Source organism: Bubalus kerabau, chromosome X (genome assembly GCF_029407905.1).
Source record: "Bubalus kerabau isolate K-KA32 ecotype Philippines breed swamp buffalo chromosome X, PCC_UOA_SB_1v2, whole genome shotgun sequence".
NCBI classification, from domain to species: Eukaryota; Metazoa; Chordata; class Mammalia; order Artiodactyla; family Bovidae; genus Bubalus; species Bubalus kerabau.
The window spans coordinates 4,574,828-4,598,545 of record NC_073647.1 but is presented as its reverse complement, the minus strand read 5'-3'; the positions used below and the strand labels follow the sequence as shown (position 1 = coordinate 4,598,545).

The 23,718-nt window shown below is 38.8% G+C and overlaps 1 protein-coding gene and 1 long non-coding RNA gene across 3 annotated transcripts in view; one reads left to right on the top strand and one right to left on the bottom strand.

Moving 5' to 3' along the window:
- LOC129640273 (dedicator of cytokinesis protein 11-like) overlaps positions 1–23,718 on the bottom strand; it is a 198,933-nt gene that overhangs the window by 105,265 nt on the left and 69,950 nt on the right. The window lies entirely within an intron of this gene.
- Positions 13,152–23,718, top strand: part of LOC129640276 (uncharacterized) — a 51,096-nt gene continuing 40,529 nt past the window's right edge. For both annotated transcript variants that reach the window (XR_008708718.1, XR_008708717.1), the window contains exons 1-4: positions 13,152–13,297; positions 14,153–14,262; positions 16,186–16,297; positions 23,634–23,700. This is a non-coding gene — a long non-coding RNA (uncharacterized LOC129640276). The remainder of the gene's footprint in view (positions 13,298–14,152; positions 14,263–16,185; positions 16,298–23,633; positions 23,701–23,718) is intronic.

Below are 23,718 nucleotides of genomic sequence, written 5' to 3'. Positions count from 1 at the left end.
TCTTTTAAATTAATTAATTTTACTTGGAGGATAGTTACAATACTGTGATGGGTTTTGCCACACATCAACATGAATCAGAACCCCCTTACCACCTCCCTCCTCACCCTATCCCTCTGGGTTGTCCCCGAGCACCGGCTTTGGGTGCCCTGCTTCATGCATGGAACTTGTACTGGTCATCTATTTTACGTATGGTAATGTACATGTTTCAATACCATTCTCTCAAATCATCCCATAATCTTTTGATAGCAATTTTGTATATACTTTTATTCTTCACAGTAAACAGTAAATAGATGCTCTCCGTATTTTTTGAAATTTGTTCCAAAATTGCAATATCAACTTACAATGTGAAAGAGATGCTATACATCCCTGTTAGCATGTAGAGTAACAAAAGGCCTCTCTGGGATTCACAAGTTCTAAAAATACAAACTATATATAATGTATTATAACTGTCTTCACCAAAGTGAATGCTTCTGCCAGTGTGGAAAACAGGAGCAGTTTAATGTCTTGAAATCCACAGAAAAGATGTGGAGAAGAAGGTGAGATAAACATATGCTGGAGGGGACTTCCCTGGTGGTCCAGTGGTTGAGAATCTTCCTTCCAATGCAGGGAACGTGGTTTCCATCCCTGGTCGGGGAACCAAGATGCTATGTGCCCTTAGCAACTAAAACTGCATGTTGCAATGAAGACCCAGTGCAGCCAAAAACAATAAAACCCCCAAATACATGCCGGAGACCTGGTGCAGAGTGAAACACACCTAGAGACGTGAGACAGTCTTAGGAAAAAGTAGGACCAGGAATAGAGGAGAGAGAGAAGCAGGAAATGGGAGAGTGCGTATTAGAATTTTTTATGTTTTTAGGTGCATCAAGTTTTAGTTGCTCACTTGGGATCTTTGACCATCATTGTGACATGCAGTTTTTTACAAATTTCATTTTAGTTGCAGCATGAGGAATCTAGTTCCCTGAACCAGGATCGAACCCAGAACCCCTGCATTGGGAGCATGTTATCTTAAGCACTGAACCACCAGGGAAGTCCTGGGTCTTCCAGTTGTAGTAGTCAGGTAAGAATTTGATTTGAAGTGACTCTGAGCGGGTTTCACTTCCCCTAATACATTCTAGGCCTGTGGCTCTCACAGTTTTTGATCTCAGGACAACTTTAAACTCTTAAAACTTTTGGGAACTGCAATTGAACTTTGTTTCCCCATCTCCCACAGGTGTTCATCCCAAGGGCACTCCTTCCTTAACATCCTGCACTCTGAACTTCCTCAGAGTTCACTTCCTGGGAAGATTAACCTATGACAAGTGTCCAGCCCAGGAACTTCCATATTTATGCAATTTGCTTTCCACAGTAAGGGATATACTTGACTTCAAATAAGTAAATTTAATAATATGTGTGGGGATTATTTGTTCTGTAAACAATTTTTTAAAATCTTGTAAGGTAGTTCTTGGATAATATAGCTCAGGAAAATATGGCATAATCATTAGGAAAATGCAAATCTGAACCACACTGATGCACCACTTCCCACTCATCAGGATGACTATTATTTTAAAAAGAAAGGAAAAGAACAAGTTTTGACGAGGATCTAGAGAAATTGGAATGCTGGGGCACTGCTGGTAGGAATATAAAATGATGAAGCTACTGTGGATAACTGGCTACTGTGAAAAGTCTGGGCAGTTCCTCAAAAAGTTAAACAAGGCTTTCATATGTTCCATGCATTCTACTTCTAGATATATATCTAAAAGAATTGAAAGCAGTGACTTTAACACGCATTTGTACATCCACGTTCATACCAGCATTTTTCACAACAGCTGAATCGTAGATGCAGCCTAAACATCCCTTGACGGATGGATGATCAAAATGTAGTGGAATATTGTGCATTCTTAAAAAGGAAGGAAATTCTGACAATGCTAAAACAATGATGAACACTGAAGACTTTATGCTAAATGAAATAAGCCAGTAACAAATGGACAAATAGTGTATTATTCCTCTTATCTGTGTTATCTAGAAGAGTCAACTTTATAGAAACAGAAAGAACAGTGGTGGTTGCCAGAGGCTGGAGGGGAGGGAAGAGTGGGGAGCTATTACTTAATTCACACAGCATTTCAGATTGGGATGATGAAAAACTTCTGGAGGTGGATATTAGTGATGGGTGCACAGCAATGTGAATATTCTTAATGTCACTGAATTGTACACTTAAAATGGAAAAAAATTTGTGTTAGGAATATTTTACTACCAAATACTTTTTTAAAACTAAGTATAAATAGGTCTGGAATCTTGCAATACATTAGTAAGTTGGTTGCATAAAATAGTTAATGAGGCATTCCTTTTTATTGCCAAATAATAGTTCATTGTAGGGATATTCATTGGAAGGACTGATGCTGAAACTGAAGCTCCAATACTTTGACCACCTCATGTGAAGAGCCGACTAATTGGAAAAGACCCTGTTCCTGGGAAAGATTGAGGGCAGAAGGAGAAGGGGACGAGAGAGGATGAGATGGTTGGATGGCATCACCGACTCAATGGACATGAGTTTGAGCAAACTCCTGGAGATTGTGAAGTACAGGGAAGCCTGGCATGCTGCAATCAATGGGGTCGCAAAGAGTCGGACACAACTGAGCGACTGAACAACAACAACCACCTTAAAAATATTAGCTAAGTGAGAGAAGTTAGTCACACACAAAAAAAAACACATATTGAAAGATATCTGGAAGATGCAGGTCCTTAGAGACAGAAACTAGTTTAGAGCTTGCCTAGGGCTGGGAGGAGATGTGGGAAGAAAAGAGGAAAGGCTCCAAAGTGGTGTTAATGGACACAGGGTTTTTTGAGGCAGAGTGATGATAAGGTTTTAAGTTGATTGAGGTGATGATCATACAACTCAATGGCAATACTGAAAATCATTAAATTCACTTTATGTCTCAAAAGTGCTTTTGTTAACAAAAAGATTAATGAAAACCAATATCACAGAAAAGTCTCTTGAGGAATATCTTTCCTGATTGACCTAAGATTAACCTTTTATGCTTCTGTGTGGAAAGGTTCATGATTTTTCTTGTATTTCGCTTCAATCATTCAGTAAATATTGCAAATTTTCCATGGGCAAATAATGGTATTGAATGACATAGGGACCTACAAAAAAATATTGTCTTAAAACATGGTGTCTGCCTTTCAAAAGCTTTCTCTCTGATTGAGACAAGCCATTCACACACGAAATGAAATTAATTAAGGCAGTGCCACATTGGAGGTCAATTATGGGCTCATGTCCATTTGCCACATGCAACAAACTGAAAGCATTATTATTGTAAAATTAGCAATACTGAAAATAAGATTTCACAGTGGTTAAGAGCAAGGGCTCTGGAGACAGACTGTCTGGTCTGAATCTTGGCTCCATCATTTACCAACTGTGTGACCTTGTGCAAGTTACTTAACTTGTCTGTGCCTCAGCATCCTCCTGTTGAAAATAGGGATGATTATGATAATAATGGCACTACTTCAGAGAGTTGTTGTGATGATTAGATGTGTTAATACAGATAAAGTGCTAAGAACAGATCCTCACACATAGTAAATGCTCAATGAAAGTATTAGTTACCATCATTTCCAGAAAACTGTGGGTGCCCTCTTTGAGAAATATTGAATATTTGTGCAGTGAAAAGCTTTAAACCTACATTAAAGACACTTCTTAACAGAGCCGAAACCCTATGCTGGAGATTTTGGCAACACATAAGGCAGGTGTCATTCAGGATGTCATAGTTTTACTGGTTCAAGGCATCTACAATGTTCTGAATCCTGACTGAGCATGAAGTACAGGCTCAATAAATATTAGAATTCAAAGAAAAAAACCTAGATTAAAATGTTAACATTTTGGATGATGCAATTAATTCATTTTTTAGCCATTTTCTAATTTTTTTCTCAAAATGACTGGATTACTTTTATTTGTTTTTTTATATGTTATTGTTAACATTTCAAGTCCACAGAAATATATAGAGACTAACATGCTGAGCCCTTATGACAGAAAGTGAAGAAGAACTAAAGAGCCTCTTGATGAAAGTGAAAGAGGAGAGTGAAAAAGTTGGCTTAAAGCTCAACATTCTGAAAAAAGATCATGGCATCTGCCCCCATCACTTCATGGCAAATAGATGAAGAAACAGTGGAAACAGTGGCAGACTTTATTTTTGGGACTCCAAAATCACTGCAGATGGTGACTGCAGCCATGAAATAAAAAGACGCTTACTCCTTGGAAGAAAAGTTATGACCAACGTAGACAGCATATTAAAAAGCAGAGACATTACTTTGCCAACAAAGGTCTGTCTAGTCAAGGCTATGGTTTTTCCAGTAGTCATGTATGGATGTGAGAGTTGTACTGTAAAGACAGCTGAGTGCTGAAGAATTGATGCCCTTGAACTCTGGTGTTGGAGAAGACTCTTGAGTGTCCCTTGGACTGCAAGGGGATCCAACCAGTCCATCCTAAAAGAAATCAATCCTGAATGTTCATTGGAAGGACTGATGCTGAAGCTGAAACTCCAATACTTTGGCCACCTGATATGAAGAACTGACTCATTTGAAAAGATCCTAATGCTGGGAAAGATTGAAGGCGAGAGGAAAAGGGGATGAGAGAGGATGAGATGTTTGGATGGCATCACCGACTCAATGGACATGAGTTTGAGTAAACTCCAGGACTTGGTGATGGACAGGGAGGCCTGGCGTGCTACTGTCCATGGGGTCGCAAAGTGTCAGACAGCTCTGAGCAACTAAACTGAACTGAACTGAATATGCTGAGCACACATATACCCGTTACTTAGCTTTGTTAAACTGCAACCCTAGGAACTTCCCTGGTGGTCCAGTGACTAGGAGTCTGTGCTTCCAGTGCAGGGATTCAGGGTTTGATCCCTGGTCGGGGAATTAGATCCCACATCCCCCAACTAAAGGTTCGAATGCTACAACTAAAAAATCCCACATGCCACAGCTGAGGATCCTGCATTGCACAGCTTAAAAGAAAAGATAGGAAAAGATCCCTTGTGCTGCAATGAAGACCAGGCTCAGGCCAATAAATAAATTCAAAAAAAATTTTGAAATATAATAAGAAATATGGAGCTCGTCAAACTCCTGAAACCGACACTGAAACCAAGCACCACACAAAGGCCAACAAGTTCCAGGGCAAGACATATCAAGCAAATTCTCCAGCAACAAAGGAACACAGCCCTGAGCTTCAAGATACAGGCTGCCCAAAGTCACCCCAAAACCATAGACATCTCATAACTCATTACTGGACATTTCATTACACTCCAGAGAGAAGAAATACAGCTCCATCCACCAGAACATCGACACAAGCTTCCCTAAGCAGGAAACCTTGACAAACCACCAGGACAAACCCACACACAGCGAGGAAATGCCACAATAAAGAGAACTCCACAAACTGCCAGAATACATAAAGGACACCCCAAACTCAGCAATTTAAACAAGATGAAGAGACAGAGGAATACCCAGCAGATAAAGGAACAGGATAAATGCCCACCAAACCAAACAAAAGAGGAAGAGATAGGGAATCTACCTGATAAAGAATTCCGAATAATGATAGTGAAATTGATCCAAAATCTTGAAATTAAAATGGAATCACAGATAAATAGCCTGGAGGCAAGGATTTAGAAGATGCAAGAAAGGTTTAACAAGGACTTAGAAGAAATAAACAAGAGTCAATATATAATGAATAATGCAATAAGTGAAATTAAAAACACTCTGGAGGCAACAAATAGTAGAATAACAGAGGCAGAAGATAGGATTAGTGAATTAGAAGATAGAATGGTAGAAATAAATGAATCAGAGAGGATAAAAGAAAAACGAATTAAAAGAAATGAGGACAATCTCAGAGACCTCCAGGACAATATTAAATGCTACAACATTCGAATCATAGGGGTCCCAGAAGAAGAAGACAAAAAGAAAGACCATAAGAAAATACTTGAGGAGATAATAGTTGAAAACTTCCCTAAAATGGGGAAGGAAATAATCACCCAAGTCCAAGAAACCCAGAGAGTCCCAAACAGGATAAACCCAAGGCGAAACACCCCAAGACACATATTAATCAAATTAACAAAGATCAAACACAAAGAACAAATATTAAAAGCAGCAAGGGAAAAACAACAAATAACACACAAGGGAATTCCCATAAGGATAACAGCTGATCTATCAATAGAAACTCCTCAAGCCAGGAGGGAATGGCAAGACATACTTAAAATGATGAAAGAAAATAACCTACAGCCCAGATTATTGTACCCAGCAAGGATCTCATTCAAGTATGAAGGAGAAATCAAAAGCTTTTCAGACAAGCAAAAGCTGAGAGAATTCTGCACCACCAAACCAGCTCTCCAACAAATACTAAAGGATATTCTCTAGACAGGAAACACAAAAATGGTGTATAAATTCGAACCCAAAACAATAAAGTAAATGGCAACCGGATCATACTTATCAGTAATTACCTTAAACGTAAATGGGTTGAATGCCCCAACCAAAAGACAAAGACTGGCTGAATGGATACAAAAACAAGACCCCTACATATGTTGTCTACAAGAGACCCACCTCAAAACAGGGGACACATACCGACTGAAAGTGAAGGGCTGGAAAAAGATTTTCCATGCAAATAGGGACCAAAAGAAAGCAGGAGTAGCAATACTCATATCAGATAAAATAGACTTTAAAACAAAGGCTGTGAAAAGAGACAAAGAAGGTCACTACATAATGATCAAAGGATCAATCCAAGAAGAAGATATAACAATTATAAATATATATGCACCCAACACGGGAGCACCGCAGTACGTAAGACAAATGCTAACAAGTATGAAAGGAGAAATTAACAATAACACAATAATAGTGGGAGACTTTAATACCCTACTCACACCTATGGATAGATCAACTAAACGGAAAATTAACAAGGAAACACAAACTTTAAACGATACAATAGACCAGTTAGACCTAATTGATATCTATAGGACATTTCATCCCCAAACAATGAATTTCACCTTTTTCTCAAGCGCACATGGAACCTTCCCCAGGATAGATCACATCCTGGGCCATAAAGCTAGCCTTGGTAAATTCAAAAAAATTGAAATCATTCCAAGCATCTTTTCTGACCACGATGCAGTAAGATTAGATCTCAATTTCAGGAGAAAAACTATCAAAAATTCCAACATATGGAGGCTGAACAACACGCTGCTGAATAACCAACAAATCACAGAAGAAATCAAAAAAGAAATCAAAATTTGCATAGAAACGAATGAAAATGAAAACACAACAACCCAAAACCTGTGGGACATGGTAAAAGCAGTCCTAAAGGGAAAGTTCATAGCAATACAGGCACACCTCAAGAAACAAGAAAAAAGTCAAATAAATAACCTAACTCTACACCTAAAGCAACTAGAAAAGGAAGAAATGAAGAACCCCAGGGTTAGTAGAAGGAAAGAAATCTTAAAACTTAGAGCAGAAATAAATGCAAAAGTAACAAAAGAGATCATAGCAAAAATCAGCAAAACCAAAAGCTGGTTCTTTGAAAGGATAAATAAAATTGACAAAACATTAGCCAGACTCATCAAGAAACAAAGGGAGAAAAATCAAATCAATAAAATCAGAAATGAAAATGGAGAGATCACAACAGACAACACAGAAATACAAAGCATCATAAGAGACTACTATCAACAATTATATGCTAATAAAATGGACAACGTGGAGGAAATGGACAAATTCTTAGAAAAGTACAACTTTCCAAAACTCGACCAGGAAGAAATAGAAAATCTTAACAGACCCATCATCACAAGCACGGAAATTGAAACTGTAATCAAAAATCTTCCAGCAAACAAAAGCCCAGGTCCAGACGGCTTCACAGCTGAATTCTACCAAAAATTTAGAGAAGAGCTAACACCTATCCTGCTCAAACTCTTCCAGAAAATTGCAGAGGATGGTAAACTTCCAAACTCATTCCATGAGGCCACCATCACCCTAATACCAAAACCTGACAAAGATCCCACAAAAAAAGAAAACTACAGGCCAATATCACTGATGAACATAGATGCAAAAATCCTTAACAAAATCCTAGCAATCAGAATCCTACAACACATTAAAAAGATCATACACAATGACCAAGTGGGCTTTATCCCTGGGATGCAACGATTCTTCAATATCCGCAAATCAATTGATGTAATACACCACATTAACAAATTGAAAAATAAAAACCATATGATTATCTCAATAGATGCAGAGAAAGCCTTTGACAAAATTCAACATCCATTTATGATCAAAACTCTCCAGAAAGCAGGAATAGAAGGAACATACCTCAACATAATAAAAGCTATATATGACAAACCCACAGCAAACATTATCCTCAATGGTGAAAAATTGAAAGCATTTCCTCTAAAGTCAGGAACGAGACAAGGGTGCCCACTTTCACCATTACTATTCAACATAGTTTTGGAAGTTTTGACCACAGCAATCAGAGCAGAAAAAGAAATAAAAGGAATCCAAATTGGAAAAGAAGAAGTAAATCTCTCACTATTTGCAGATGACATGATCCTCTACATAGAAAACCCTAAAGACTCCACCAGAAAATTACTAGAACTAATCAATGACTATAGTAAAGTTGCAGGATATAAAATCAACACACAGAAATCCCTTGCATTCCTATACACTAATAATGAGAAAACAGAAAGAGAAATTAAGGAAACAATTCCATTCACCATTGCAACGGAAAGAATAAAATACTCAGGAATATATCTACCTAAAGAAACTAAAGACCTATATATAGAAAACTATAAAACACTGGTGAAAGAAATCAAAGAGGACACTAACAGATGGAGAAATATACCATGTTCATGGATTGGAAGATTCAATATAGTGAAAATGAGTATACTAGCCAAAGCAATTTATAGATTCAATGCAATCCCCATCAAGCTACCAACAGTATTCTTCACAGAGCTAGAACAAATAATTTCACAATTTGTATGCAAATACAAAAAACCTCGAATAGCCAAAGCGATCTTGAGAAAGAAGAATGGAACTGGAGGAATCAACCTACCTGACTTCAGGCTCTACTACAAAGCCACAGTTATCAAGACAGTATGGTACTGGCACAAAGACAGAAATATAGATCAATGGAACAAAATAGAAAGCCCAGAGATAAATCCACGCACATATGGACACCTTATCTTTGACAAAGGAGGCAAGAATATACAATGGATTAAAGACAATCTCTTTAACAAGTGGTGCTGGGAAATCTGGTCAATGACTTGTAAAAGAAGGAAACTAGAACACTTTCTAACACCATACACAAAAATAAACTCAAGATGGATTAAAGATCTCAATGTAAGACCACAAACTATAAAACTGCTAGAGGAGAACATAGGCAAAACACTCTCTGACATACATCACAGCAGGATCCTCTATGACCCACCTCCCAGAATATTGGAAATAAAAGCCAAAATAAACAAATGGGACCTAATTAACCTTAAAAGCTTCTGCACATCAAAGGAAACTATTAGCAAGGGGAAAAGACAGCCTTCGGAATCGGAGAAGATAATAGCAAATGAAGCAACTGACAAACAACTAATCTCGAGAATATACAAGCAACTCCTACAGCTCAACTCCAGAAAAATGACCCAATCAAAAAATGGGCCAAAGAACTAAATAGACATTTCTCCAAAGAAGACATACAGATGGCTAACAAACACATGAAAAGATGCTCAACATCACTCATTATCAGAGAAATGCAAATCAAAACCACTATGAGGTACCATTTCACACCAGTCAGAATGGCTGCGATCCAAATGTCTACAAGTAATAAATGCTGGAGAGGGTGTGGAGAAAAGGGAACCCTCTTACACTGTTGGTGGGAATGCAAACTAGTACAGCCACTATGGAGAACAGTGTGGAGATTGCTTAAAAAACTGGAAATAGAACTGCCTTATGACCCAGCAATCCCACTGCTGGGCATACACACTGAGGAAACCAGAAGGGAAAGAGACACGTGTACCCCAATGTTCATCGCAGCACTGTTTATAATAGCCAGGACATGGAAGCAACCTAGATGTCCATCAGCAGATGAATGGATAAGAAAGCAGTGGTACATATACACAATGGAGTATTACTCAGCCATTAAAAAGAATACATTTGAATCAGTTCTAATGAGGTGGATGAAACTGGAGCCTATTATACAGAGTGAAGTAAGCCAGAAAGAAAAACACCAATACAGTATACTAACGCATATATATGGAATTTAGAAAGATGGTAACAATAACCTTGTGTACGAGACAGCAAAAGAAACACTGTTGTATAGAACAGTCTTATGGACTCTGTGGGAGAGGGAGAGGGTGGGAAGATTTGGGAGAATGGCATTGAAACATGTAAAATATCATGTATGAAACGAGTTGCCAGTCCAGGTTCGATGCACAATACTGGATGCTTGGGGCTGGTGCACTGGGACGACCCAGAGGGATGGAATGGGGAGGGAGGAGGGAGGAGGGTTCAGGATGGGGAACACATGTGTACCTGTGGCGGATTCATTTTGATATTTGGAAAAACTAATACAGTTATGTAAAGTTTAAAAATAAAATAAAATAAAAAAAAACCTAAAAAAAATCTGCATAGTATGCTATCATATGAATACACCTTATTTTATTTGTCTAACCTGTCTTCTGTTAATTGATTCTTAGATGGTTTTCTGTCTTTTGTGCAGACAAAACTTTTAATGTGTTTGCCCTGACTGCATGTGTTTTACCTGTGTTCCTGTTCACCTAAGAAGGGTGTAGTATCTCCTTCTCTAGTAATTACTATCTGAACTGAAATGAAATCCCATCTAGAAGCTATAATATTAAGAATCATAGCTAAAATTTATTGAGGACTCAGTATATGCCAGACACTATATTAAATATTAGCTCACATGAATTTATATTACTGTTATTATCCTCATGTTAGTAAAGAGAAAACTATGGTTAAGTGATTTGATCACAATCAAGTCACTAGTAACAAGAGCGCTGGGATTCATGTGTATCTAAAATTCAAAATCTGTGCTCCTAGACTATACTGCCTCTCAAATATTAAGTCAGCTCAGTTCAGTTCAGTTGCTCAGTCATGTCCGACTCTTTGTGACACCATGAACTGCAGCATGCCAGGTCTCCCTGTCCATCACCAACTCCCGGAGTTTACTCAAACTCATGTCCATTGAGTCAGTGATTCCATCCAACCATCTCATCCTCCGTTGTCCCCTTCTCCTCCTGCCTGCAATCTTTCCCAGCATCAGGGTCTTTTCAAATGAGTCAGTTCTTGGCATCAGGTGGCTCAAGTATTGGAGTTTCAGCTTCAGCATCAGTCCTTCCAATGAACACTCAGGACTGATCTCCTTTAGGATGGACTGGTTGGATCTCCTTGCTGTCCAAGGGACTCTCAAGAGTTTTCTCCAACACCACAGTTCAAAAGTATCAATTCTTCGGCACTCAGCTTTCTTGATAGTCCAACTCTCACATCCATACATGACTACTGGAAAAACCATAGTAGGACACTGGAAAATTAGAGAACTGCCGAAAAATGGTGATGATGGTATAAGCTCTTGAAATCAAAGCCATATGAAAAATAAAATAATAACAGTTACTTAGCTTTGTGAAGAGTGAATTAAGACAATTCGTGATGTATTTCTGTTGGCATTTTATCCTGTTTATTGACTGCATTTGGAACTAGGGTCATATGCTGTATGGTCTCAATAGTTCACCTTTTACAACATTTTAAATTTATACTTTTTCCTGTAGCAGTACTTCTCAAATCTTAATGTGCATATAGATCATCTGGGGAATTAAGATAAATTCTAATGAAATAGCCCTGGGGTGGAATTTGAGATTATACGTTTCAAACAAACTTTTGGCTCTTTCTGGTCTAAGGACCATACTTTGAGTAATGAGGTCCAAGGGAACACCAAGAATCCCTTGTGCTCAGTGTGTTGTTTTTAAGATTTGCTGCTGTTATATGCCTTCATCTATTTATTCACCTGGAAAACTGAACAAAACATTCACTTTCCAAAATGTTAGGCTCCAGGCCTTAAACTATATTCCTTCACCTCTCCCTCCCTTTGACAGCCTTGTTTCAGCACTTCTGGCGAGCGGCTTTTAACTCATCATGGGTGGTCTGTGTTTTCTTTCTCCCCTTAGAATCTTAGAGTTGCAGGGAACATTGGAGATGATCAGTCTCCCACTTGGCAAAAACAACCTTTAGCCATAGTTGTATTTGAACTTTCCTTCTTGCATTTGATCTACATGATTTTCTATCCACTTGTCCTGGTTTTGCCTTCTAGAGGTACACAGAGCACATGCACTTCTACCTCCACACAGTATCCCTTCATACATGTCCCTTCTAAATGTTTCTCCAGACCAGCTAGCTCCACTTCATCATTTGTTGTTTCAAACCCTTTACATTCTCGGTTACAATCTTCCAGACATGCTCCATTGACCAGTCACCATTTTAAAATGTGGTGTGTACTTTATAGTTTGCCCAGTAGGGTGAATAGCTCCTGCCCTACCCCCACTCCATGCTCTGTATGGCCAAAGATCCCCATCACATGTTCAGTAGCTGAGTGGGTGGCAGGAAAAACTGTGTTCCTCACAGCTTCCTTTGGAAATTCCCCATAATAAATGTCTGCAGATTTGTCAAGCCTGCCCCGGGTTCCTGAGAAAGCTGCTTTTAAGCCTCACTGAGGGCTTGATTGCCTGTAGCTCCCAATTATGCAAATCAGCTAAATGCAGATGCTGCATCACCTACCTGGTGTCAAGCGAGTGTCAAGCGAGCCTTTCTTCACAGTCACTCATGCTTATGCTCACTCCACAACATTCAACACTGATATGTGGAAATATTTCACTTACCTGTTCTTTCTTTTGCAGCTCAAGTTCATGTAGGGCCTCTGGTCACAGCTCTCCTTCTAGTACTGCCTTTGGTTCAAGGAGGAGAATGGAACCATGTTCAGACCACACGAGTTGCAGCTTTTACCAGCCACCTAGAGTTGTATCACTTTGCCAGAGGTCATAGTTATAACAGTATACTCAGATCCATTTTTAAAAGAGAAATCACCTAAATACCAGTACTGATACCTGATTTAGACTTTCGCAGTGAGCTTTGTTTAAAATTGGGGTACCCTTTCATTCTGATAATTCTGATTTCTTATCCTAGTGTACAAATTTGTTTAAGTGACAGAGATATCACATTGTGTTACAGGCATCCAGGGATGAGTTTGCATGTGGCTTCACTTCACCTACAAATAGAGGGAGTCTGAGCACTGACAAAGACACTGGTAATTAAGTCCTTCCTTTAAAGATTATACATGGTATGGCTATCTAGAAATGTACCCTATACTTTTCTATATTTTTTGAAATATTTCGTGATAAAACTATATATAGCATGATCTCTACCAAAGTTTAATTAAAATCTGACTCACAATTTGTGCCATGTTTCTTTGCTTAGGTTTCCTTGTTTCAGGTTATAGAAAAAAGTAGCTTAGTATACTAAGAAAATGGAGGATAATGAGAAAAACACTAGTTTCCCAATCCTCTTATCTGTCTCCAGTCTTGGACAAGAGACTTCCCTTTTCTGGGCCAAAGTTTCCTTAACTATAAAATTGTCTCATTGTTTGCCTTTATGTTATGACTTCCAAGGAATATCTTGTAGTTTCATAATGTTAAGTGTTTCGAGGTAAAACAACTTGCTTACACTTTATTTGGCTTCCTATGGTGTTTTAATATAGTATATAAAATTCACATTTTAGATGCCCAAGATCTATTTCTTAAAATATGAAATAGATATTTGGTAAAAGAAATAGGTATTTGGTAAAATTAACCAAAATTACCAAAATTAACCCAGTGCTGAGCCACTTCAGTCATGTCCAATTCTCTGTGAGCCTATGGACTGTAGCCTGCCAGGCTCCTCTGTCCTCCTCCCTCCAGTCAAGAATACTGGAGTGGGCTGCCATGCCCTGTTCCTGGAGATCTTCCCAACCCAGGGATCCAACTTGCATCTCTTATGCCTCCTGCATTGGCAGGCAGGTTTTTAACACTAGCACCACCTGGGAAGCCCAATTAACCCAGTACTTAGTTTTCAAACTATTTTTGACAGTTCCTCCTGTTGCTAACAAGGACTTGGCTTTTTCCAGCTTATGGGTCTTTTCAAAACGGACATGGAATTAAGAGGGAAGATTCAAGAGGTTCCCTCATCCCAGAAGGAGCAACCGGATTTCCAGATCAGGGCAGCACTGGTGAAAATGTAAGACCCTAAAATATATAGGTTAACCCTGGTGATGTTTTAACTATGACAGTCTTTCTTTTTATGTACATAAGGAGCTCTCTACTCTCCTGTAGTCTATACTATATCTATAAAAAGTATCCCATAATGTAGCAGTTCCTTCCTATCCTGGCAGCTGCTACTTGGATATCTTAAAAACTGTTTACAGAGGATAAGGTATTCATCTTTCAGAGTTCTAACTTTGAATCTGTAAACCTGTTCTAGAGAGGGAAGGTTCAAATTTAAAACGCCTAATATACCCTTATCACTTAAATCACTCCCTGGCAGGATTAATTCAGCTTTTTATTCTTTTCTAAGAATAATGACCTTAACTTGGGATGAAAAAAAAATTAGGTCCCCAGATTGATAATCTCAACATCCCAGAATCACTTAATCAGAATATACCAACTTTTCCATGAGATTGTTTCAAGCCTAACGTTAAAGTTTGGGATAGGTCAGCCTCGAGATAGAGAAACCTCATTTTAGACCAGTAAAGCCTTGTCATGCTGCTACATGAAATCATAGAACCATATAAAATTAGTTAGAAGGGTCCATAAAAATAATAAATTCCAACTCTGAATTTACAAATGAAAACTGGGATTGTGACTTAGGGCAGCCAGACAACTATGGCAGGGCCAGACCTAAACCCAAGTTTTCTAATTTCAGCACTTCTTCTCCTAGATCATGGTGTTCTCACTGTGTATCAGAATCATCTGGGTGACTTTATAAAAAATCACGTGTACACCTGTGGAAGATTCATGTTGATGTATGGCAAAACCAATACAATATTGTAAAGTAATTAGCCTCTAATTAAAATAAATAAATTTAAATTAAAAAAATAAATGAATGAAATTCCAAAAAAAAATACAAATAGAGAGCTGAGCTTCATCCTGTTTCTGTCGGTCTGGGGGCCTGCTCATTTGTATTTCTAAGTTCCCAGGTGATGCTGACGCTGCTGGTTGGGAACCATCCACTTGAGAACCACTCTATATAGACTACCTTGAGTCTTTGCCCATGGTTGTTGTTCATTCGCTAAATTATATCCAACGCTTTGCTACCCCATGGGCTTTATTTAATCATAAAGTTCTTAGTTCACACCATGTAGAAATAAGACAACAGATACTGTCATGGGTAAGGCACACAAAGGACAAAGAGGTTAATGACTTGCCAGTAGTCACACAGCTAGCAAGCATTCCGAACCTAGATGTTTTGTCCCAAGTAAAAGTTTTTAGTAACTCCTACATTGGAAGTCTATAGCCTCAGCCCAGGTTAGCTCAGCTGAAAGCACTGGTTTCTAACAAGGGTAAATTCTTTAGGACACTGTTATTACTGTATTCATATAAATCCCCGAATAAGTCAGATCTTGTCATGCTTAACTGATATTTAAACAAAAGTCACTAAATAATAGGAACATCACTACTTTGTAGAGGCTCCAATTTTGAAGTATTACTGGGTCCTTCTTAGTAAAATTATCTTGTAATATTATTAAGCTTCCTTTTAAGATGGATTTTTCTGAACTATCATTTAGAAGTTGAATTTTAATAAACTCTTAATGAGAGATTCAAGTTAAAAAGTTTAAAATGTAAGTTTCTCCTTGACATAAAGGCTATTTTTCCTAGAATACCCACATATGATTTAAACGTTACCTTACTAAAACACAGGACTTAGGGAATGAAACATACACCGTATATTCATGGCCATATCTTGATGAAGACTGCAAGATAATTTCCAGTGATATTACTAGGTGCAGTAGCAACAAAGATTCAGCCCATTTACCTTCCAAATGTGGTTATCTGTGACGTGCTTAGAAGTTTCCCAAACAGGACTAAAATGTTATTGAGTTAAAGGCTATGGGAAGCTAAAATACCAGCATTGTTTCACAAAAGCCTTATCTTTGTATTACAGACTCGGCAGAGTTCTACAAGGAGTAGTGTATCCCAGTATAACCGATTGGATCAATATGAAATCAGAAGCCTCTTGATGTGCTATTTGTATATAGTAAAAATGATTTCTGAAGGTGAGTTACCAGCATATTAATCATAGACTGCACTCCACCGTCACAGGTTCACAAGTTCATGTAACAAATATTTGACCATCATCTGCATGTAGGACACAGGCACATTACAAACAGAACTTTGAAGACTTTGACCTTAGAATGTTCCTATATTTTAACATATAATAGCCAGGACATGGAAGCAACCTAGATGTCCATCAGCAGATGAATGGATAAGAAAGGTATGGTACATATACACAATGGAGTATTACTCAGCCATTAAAAAGAATACATTTGAATCAGTTCTAATGAGGTGGATGAAACTGGAGCCTATTATACAGAGTGAAGTAAGCCAGAAAGAAAAACACCAATACAGTATACTAACGCATATATATGGAATTTAGAAAGATGGTAACAGTAACCCTGTGTATGAGACAGCAAAAGAGACACTGATGTATAAAACAGTCTTATGGACTCTGTTGGAGAGGGAAAGGGTGGGAAGATTTGGGAGAATGGCATTGAAACATGTATAATATCATGTATGAAACGAGTTGCCAGTCCAGGTTCGATGCACGATACTGGATGCTTGGGGCTGGTGCACTGGGACGACCCAGAGGGATGGTATGGGGAGGGAGGAGGGAGGAGGGTTCAGGATGGGGAACACATGTATACCTGTGGTGGATTTATTTCAATATTTGGCAAAACTAATACAATATTTGAAAGTTTAAAAATAAAATTAAAAAAAAAAGAATAGATTCATTTCCATCATACAGGTTTGATTCTTTGAAATAATTATTTTTCTTTAAAATTAATTTCTAAAGCTTCCCTTGTGTCTCAGTCAATAAAGTATATGCCTGTAGTGCAAGAGACCGGGTTCGATCCCTGGGTTGGAAAGATCCCCTGGAGAAGGAAATGGCAACCCACTCCAGTATCCTTGCCTGGAAAATCTCATGGACAGAGGAGCCTGGTGGGCTGCAGTCCATGGGGTGGCAAAGAGTTGGGCACGACTGAGTGACTAACATTTACTTACTAAAGTGAGGCAATAGTTTTAGAAGTGCTAGAGTATTTTTTTCATGCACAGCATAGAATGCATTAAATGACCAATGTAAACAGGAGAAAATAACAATAATCAAAAGTCATATTTAACACTGTAGCTTTTATTTGACCCAGGATTTACAAAATCAAACGCAAGGAAAAAGACAGGAAGGGTTCTCTGAGGGTAAGGAATGCTGTCGTTATCTTCACAGGAACATTATACAGATTTGTATGGTGTCAGGTTCTTTTCCAGGCTGTTCTCTTTACCTTGATGTATAATTTTATTATTTATAATTTACCATTTCCTCTTTACCATATATAATAGAATATAAGCAAAGGATTTTCATAAACTGCATGTCCTTTGGAAGTAAAATCAGAAGGTTTTATCTCATTCCAAGTACCACCTTTGTTTACACAATTCCTTCCTCTTTCTTCCTTTTCTACTTTTGCTCAAAAGGAAAAAAAATCATAAAACCACCCCAAAGACCCCCCAAAACAAAACAAACAAAAAACCTAGGGATTTCCCTGTAGCTAAGACGCTGCACTGCAAATGCAGGGGTCCCAGTCAATTTCTGGACAGGGAAGTAGATCCCACATACGACACCTAAGACCCTGTGTGGCCAAATAAATGTTCTTAAAAAAAAAGCAAGCAGACGTGAAGTACATAAAAGCACCCGGGTTTTGACCATCATAATAGAGTAGTTAAATTTTAACTTATTTTCTATTTCGTTTTTAGTAAATATTAAACATTTTTTGTAATAATGCAGAATATAAAAACATAAGTTGATAGTTAACTTGCCAGATTGAAAAACATCAAAAGTTAGATATTAATACTTAATTATAAAGTACATTAATAAAAGTTTTAAGTAACTAGAATCTTCAAGCACTTAGAATGTATGATTTACAGTAAAAGTCAAATCATCATATAGTAAATTTTACTTATTTTCTATTTTGTTTTTAGTAAATATTATCTTAAACATTTTTGTAATAATACAGAATATAAAAACATAAAATGAGTTGATAGTTAACTTGCTAGAGAGATTGAAACACATCAAAAGCTAGATATGACTAGTTAATTCTAAAATACATTAACAAAAGAGTTTTAAATAAGTAGAATCTTCAAGTACTAACAATGTATGATTTAGAATAAAAGTCAAATCATAATACAGTAAATTTTACCTATTTTCTATATTTTGTTCTTAGTATTGAACATTTTTTGTAACAATGCAGGATATAAAAACATAAAATGTGTTGATAGTTAACTTGCTAGAGAGATTGAAACACATCAAAAGCTAGATATGAAGAGTTAATTCTAAAGTACATTAATAAAACAGTTTTAAAAAACTAGAATCTTCAACTACTTAGAATGTATGATTTAGAGTAAAAGTCAAAGATTATTGAGACTATGTTATAAGCTTCCATGTTTTGGGAAAGAAATATGTAAAGGGCGATAATTTTCAACCCTGGTGGTATTTCATTCCAAGAAATAATGGATCAAATTAACAATCATAGCCACAGCTTATTGTTTTTGTCTCCCCACAAGCTAAAAAGTGGGGGAATGTAGAAAGTGACTGCTCTTATGTATGGGCTTTTTTAAAGGGTGATGAAGATATTCTAAAACTGCGGTGATGGTTTTACAAGTTTTTAAATATACCATAAACTACTGTATTGTGCTCTCTTTAAAAGAATGAGTTTAATGGCACATGAATTCACTCAATAACTTGGTTTCTCTAGAGGTTCAAGGATAGAAGGGCAAAGAAAAACTGTAAAGAAAAAAGGAGTTGAATACCACCAGAGCCCAGGGAAAATGAGGGTGGTAGGGGAGGAGAGAAAAAGGAGGAGAGGGACATGCATTGCTGAGTAGTTCTCCCCTCCTCCACTCCAGTACACATGTGCACACTTGCATACGTATGCAAGCGCATGTGCACGTGTGCACACACACTGACAACCCGTGACAAGCCACTGGCTGCTTTATGTTATGCGTAAAACCATAACTGCTTTGTTTCTTGAGGTCTCCTCTTGTAAATGCTGACCCTGCTTGCTAAATAGTTGGTCTTTGTTAATGAGGCTTTTCCTTGTTCTGCTCTCGCTTTTTGATTTTTAAAAGCAAATTTTCATAACTAGTATACAGTCTGTGTCACATCTTCTCTTTTGTAATTTAAGTCATGCTGTATGGTATCTGTAAAGTCATGCTCATTTTATTCTGAAAAATATCTGCTTCTGAATCTTTCTCAGTGTAAGTATTGTAGTTACCTTGTCAAGTCCAGTAAGTATTTCACTTTATATGTATTTCAGGGTTGAACTCTTACAGTCCAGGCCTTTTAGGTGTTCTCTTGGCTTTCTCTTTTTTTAAGCCTTCTTATTGACTCATAAGGGCTTCCCAGCTGAATCTTTCTCAGTGTAAGTATTGTAGTTACCTTGTCAAGTCCAGTAAGTATTTCACTTTATATGTATTTCAGGGTTGAACTCTTACAGTCCAGGCCTTTTAGGTGTTCTCTTGGCTTTCTTTTTTTTTAAGCATTCTTATTGACTCATCAGGGCTTCCCAGGTGGCACCAGTAATAAAGAACTCACCTGCCAATGCAAGAGTCTAAGAGACTCCATGGATGGGAAGATCCCCAGGAGGAGGGCATGACAACCCACTGCCATATTCTTCTAGAGAATCCCACGGACAGAGGAGCCTGGCAGGCTACAGTCCACAGTGTTGCAAAAACTAGGACACAACTAAACCAACTCAGCATGGCACACACGGACTCACAGACACTAGCAGCTTAATTTCAACAAAAAGATGATCATCTCTACACTTTTATATAGAAGTAGAGGGATTCTGAAAACTAAGTCTCTCTCTTTGTAGCTGAATTTTATTAACTGGCAATAAGTCACTGTTTCAAAGTCTTAGTCATTTGCCCAACTTTTTGCCTGTATATTATATTCTGGGAAGTAGAATCAAAGTCAGGAATTATCAGTTACATAGTCTGAATACAAATGTTAAAGTCTGAATTGATAGGAAGACTGTCCTCTTGGAAAAGAAAAGCAGTCTCCTTAAGAGAGAGATGGAGTGATAGCTACTTCCCCCCTTTTCCTAACTGTATCTTGACTTTTCTCTTTATTGAAGACCCCGAAGTGCAAGCCTGAGACTCACCTTGTGGCTTATCAGCATCATGGGCTGCACCTTTAGCAACATTTGTATCCTTCCTTGCTGTGGACTGTTCACTGCAAGGTGTCTGGCTACTGCTCTCTATCATTGAAACGTGAAAAACACCAAATGATGGTCTTTGCACAGTAGAGCTTGAAGTATAGTCTAAAGGAAATAGATGTAAAGTGGTGTTTTCATCTCTCTGTGTAAAAGGAGAAAATATGCTTTTGCTGTAGTCAATCATACTTTCCTCTGAAGTTTCAGATAATATTTCAGTACGGAGGTCTTTTTCTGGAGAAATACTGGAAAGGCTCCAAGGGAAATCAGTCTCAGTTCCAGGGTTTGGTGTGGAGATCCTCTGTGGGGAGGTCCTCTGTGTGAAAATGGATTTGCTTTGTGGACGGCCAAGCCTGGCATCAGGAAGGCTGGAGTCATCTTGAAATCCATACACTGTCTGAGGGCCGAGTGTAGACGCTGAAGGAACAGTGCTAGATGACTTCTGACTGCCACTGCTTATTGTGATAGTCTTAGTGCTGTTAGAGGAAATCTTCTCCTGAGGGCTCTCTGGCACCTCAAAGACGTCCTGACTGTACAATGGAACCTGAAGCTCGGAACTGTGTGGCTGTTTCTTTTTCCCTCGAGCTTTCATCTGTTTGGTTTTTGTTTGTGTTTTCATTTTGAGAGCCACATGCCTCTCAGGTCCAGGCAGAGGGTCCCTGATCGAAATAACTGACTCGCTCTTTTGAGACCCAGGGACGGAGTCATCGTCACTATCAGAAGAAGAACGGCGAGACTGTGGCTGTTTCCTCTTGAGCCTAGCCAAAAGTTGCTTGTTTTCTTCTCTTAATTTATTCCTTTCTGCTGTGAGCTCACCAATAAATTTCAGATTTTGTTGTTGGATATCATAAAATTCTTGCTGTAGTGTATTTCTGTATGTTTCATTTACTGTACAGCGATCACATACTTTCGCATTTAACTGACCTCGCAAGTCATGGATAGTGTCATTCAGGACTCTCTTTTGCTCCATCAACTCTTTCATTCTGGGTATGGAGCCTGTCCTCCTCCCGTCTGACAATCGCTCTTTCCTCAAACTGGTTATCTTCCCCTGAAGTCGGCGTAGCTCTCTGTCATGGAGCTCTTTTAGTGTTAGCCAGGTTTTTTTAAAATCTTCAGAAGACACATCACAGAGGCTAACCCTCTGCATTGTATCTTCTTCAGAAGAGCTCTGCCCACGTTCCCTGTCTTCTTGACCCACGTCCCCTGCCTCCATCTTGATTCTCTGACTGGGATTGTCCAATAGTGGAGACAGGCACCACCAAAAAATGGCGGAAGGGCCGTCAACTAGAACTGGGCCGCTGACGGATGGAGAGTTTCACCGCTTTTAAAGACCTGTGAAGTGGTCTCAGGGAACTGGGTGGGCGAGAGGATGGATCACAGATGGCTCAGGGGTGGACAGCAGGACGTAGGTGGGGGGCTGGAACGACATACCAGCCTCCTTTGCCGAGAACAGCGAAGGCACAAGGCAGGGAAGATGGCGCCTTCAAGCCACCCTGTGCCTGACTGGAGACTAGAGAGACCAGAAACGCAGTGACTTCTGGGAAAGCCCCGCTGAGCTGAAGTGCGTCCCAAAATGGGGGGGGGGGCGGGTCGGAACTTACCCCTTGCTTTATTTTTGAAACAAATTAATTTGACCCGATTTTAGCATCTTTATTCCTGACAGTCAATATTTTATAATCATTGAAAACCACAAATACCCAAGTTGGACATAAAGTCAAAAGCCAGGCACTCGTTCCTCCCTGTCACCCCTCCGTTTAGGCAACATTGCTTAGTGGTCCATTCCTAGATTCGGAGGCTCTCTGGAGACTGGCAATTCTGTAACTGATTACTGTTGCGATCCATGCTAGAGCTTTGCTGACACCACAAAGCTCTAGCATGGATCGCAACAGTAATCAGTTACAGAATTGCCATGCTAGAGCTTTGCTGGTATCTCAGTAGGTAATGCGGAGAAGGCAATGGCACCCCACTCCAGTACTTTTGCCTAGAAAATCCCATGGACGGAGGAGCCTGGTACGCTGCAGTCCATGGGGTCGCTAGAGTCGGACACGACTGAGCGACTTCACTTTCACTTTTCACCTTCATGCATTGGAGAAGGAAATGGCAACCCACTCCAGTGTTCTTGCCTGGAGAATCCCAGGGACGGGAAGCCTGGTGGGCTGCCATCTATGGGTTGCACAGAGTCGGACACGACTGAAGCAACTTAGCAGCAGCAGCAGTAGGTAACGAGTCTGCCGGCAATGTGGGAGAGCCAGGTTCAAACTCTGGATTGGGAAGATCCCCTGGAGAAGGAAATGGCAACCCACTCCAGTATTCCTGCCTGGAGAATTCCATGGACAGAAGAGCCCAATGAGGCTACTGTCCATGTGATCACAAAGAGTCGGACACGACTGAGTAACACTTTCACTAGGTTTTTAAAATTTAGACGTGAAACTGCTGACACCATTAGCTATATGTGAATAGGTTACAAAACGGAATGGAAGGTTAAGTGGGGGTAATATTTTTCTTTTAAAAAAGTTTCAGTGAGTGTGTTGGAAGTTAAAAAAAAGAACTACTCAAAAGAGAAGTATATGTGATAGGTTTAGGGGCTTTTATATCTAAAATAGTTGTTCCACGAATCTGTGTGGTATGTATGTATATTGCTAGAACTTCAGGGTTAATAACCAAAGAGAAAGAGGAAAATAAGTTATCACTTTTCCTCTCAAGTTCTCCAACTTTGTGGTTTTCCGAGTCCTTTGACTAGCAGGCAAAGGTGCTTGACCCTGCCTTCGGAACAATGCACATAAATGCACCATCTTGCATAAAATTTTAAGAAAAACCCCAGGTCTACTTCGCTTCCTGTCTTCAGGGATGATAAGCCATCAAAAAGAACATTTATAAAGTAAATAAAAATAATTGTTAAAGTTGAAAATAATTACAGATTTAGCAGTATATTTGGAATTAATTCAATCGAGTGTAGTGTGGGTATTGGGCAGTGAGATGAGATAGGAGGGCAGGATTCAGATGAGACAGAACTGGTTATGAGTTGATGGTTATTGAAACTAAAGTTATTGGTACTTTGGAATTCACTGTGCTATTAATATTTGCTGTTATGGTCTCTGCTATTTCAAGCTGTAACACTTTATTCCATTTTCAGATACACTCTTAACTTACTGGAACAAGGTATCTCCCCAGGAGCTCATAAACATTCTCATACTTCTAGAGTAAGTTGTCTTATTTTC